The sequence below is a fragment of the Peromyscus eremicus genome, chromosome 9 (genome assembly GCF_949786415.1).
Source record: "Peromyscus eremicus chromosome 9, PerEre_H2_v1, whole genome shotgun sequence".
NCBI classification, from domain to species: domain Eukaryota; kingdom Metazoa; phylum Chordata; class Mammalia; order Rodentia; family Cricetidae; genus Peromyscus; species Peromyscus eremicus.
The window spans coordinates 96,178,496-96,180,312 of NC_081425.1; the positions used below are offsets into that span (position 1 = coordinate 96,178,496).

Consider the following 1,817-nt stretch of genomic DNA (forward strand, 5'->3'; position numbering starts at 1 on the left):
GTCAAAACTGTATTGAAACTCCACACATGCTGAAAATTCCTGGTTGGTGGGTAGGGGTGTGCCTGGAAAGAGTTAGGTTGAGGAGTGGATGTTGCAAGCGATTAAAATATATTGAATGACATTCTAAAGGAATTAATAAAAATATTTTGTCATAGAGAAAAATGCTATAGTGTTTTACAAAAAGGACATTAATATCCATATACATTGGTATATTGGTTCCAACCCTATTTGGATACTATGAGACAATGCATGATCAGTCTCTATAAATTTGTCTGTCCTGTATCTTTCATATAAATACTGTCATGGAAAATGTACTCATTTCATGTGGCTTTTTTTTTTTTATAATTTAACAAAAATTTCAAGGTTTATCTAAGTTGGAGCATCTATCAGGCCATCACATTTATTTGTTATTCAATACCATTCTATAGATTGGAAATAACAGAAATTATCGGTTCACATAGTTGATGGACACTTAAATTGTTTTTTACTTTTTGTCTATTATAAACAATGCTTCTGTAAGTATTATATGTAAAATAATATCAAATACTTTGTATGCTATTTTTAAGATGGTATGCTATCAGTCTTGTAATACTCACCCACACACTCCAATCTTATGCTGTAGGAAACCATACCAAGGATATTCACTTGTAGATGTAACAGTCTTATTAAATAAGAAACACAGAGCCAAAGATGGAGTTAAAAGCCTAAGAGGTCAGAGCAGTAGCTAAGAGCTGAGACTAAAACCCTTTTTTACCCCTCGCTGCGGCTGCCGTCCTTCCCCTCCGAAAGATCACACACTTGAAAAACCTCAATTCTTATCTTTTTTGAAGATCTATTTTTTAAATTTTATGTGTATGAGTATTTTCTGTGTGCGTATATGTTTACATACACCACGTGCACGTCTAGTGCTCTTGAAGGTCAGAAGAGGATGTTAGAATTCTTGGAACCAGGGTTCCACATGATTGCTAGTCATGGGTGCTGGGAACCAAATCTAAGAGTTTTTACAAAAGCAGTAACTATTTTTAAAGCCAAATGAAATGAGTACATGGACCATCTCTCTATTCCAATTCTGCTCATCTTTATTGCTTTCAATTGAAGCTACTCCTCCATTGTTCCTCCACTTATTACTTTTTCAACAGAGTCTCCAGTTTCTGCTTTACTACAAAATTATTTCCATCACACAAATGTATTTTAACAGATCTTCTAAGCAAGTGTGAAACATCTGTGCATCTTTCTGCCACCTAAATTGTCAGTGGATGGAGATAACAGGGAAGGAACTACAGGGAGATTGACTCCCACCAGACAGAAGCCTGGGTTCCATACATTTTGCTTGAGGATTTCCCCTTCTCACATATGCAGTCTCTGATGTCCAATGTCCAGATGGCAGCCCTCTTAGCACTTTGGGATTGTATTGCTCAGATCAGCTCATATCACTGAGTGACTGCCTTGGGTATAGAGTGGAGTTAAGGGTAACACTGTTAAACTGATAAGAACAGATACTACACTTGATCTTAGTCAAAAGGCCACAGAACCAGGGAGGCTATATAGCAGGGGGGACCCTAGAATGACTGTGGCTTATAGTAAGTTTTGGTTTTACTCAATTACTGGGCAAGCCTCAATGAAACATTTCACTATTAAAATAAGAATTTATACTCTATCAAGCTGATAACAGAAAAATAAATAAATAAATAAATCAATAAATAATAAATAAAAATGAAAAAAAATCAGAGACCCTCACCAAAAAAAAGAAAGAAAGAAAGAAAGAAAGAAAGAAAGAAAGAAAGAAAGAAAGAAAGAAAGAAAGGTAACACTGTGTC

At 35.3% G+C, this 1,817-nt stretch overlaps 1 pseudogene; it reads right to left on the minus strand.

Annotated features, from left to right (window-relative positions):
- Positions 1–1,452: 1,452 nt before the first annotated feature.
- Positions 1,453–1,536, minus strand: LOC131920229 (U2 spliceosomal RNA; annotated as a pseudogene).
- Positions 1,537–1,817: the final 281 nt, after the last annotated feature.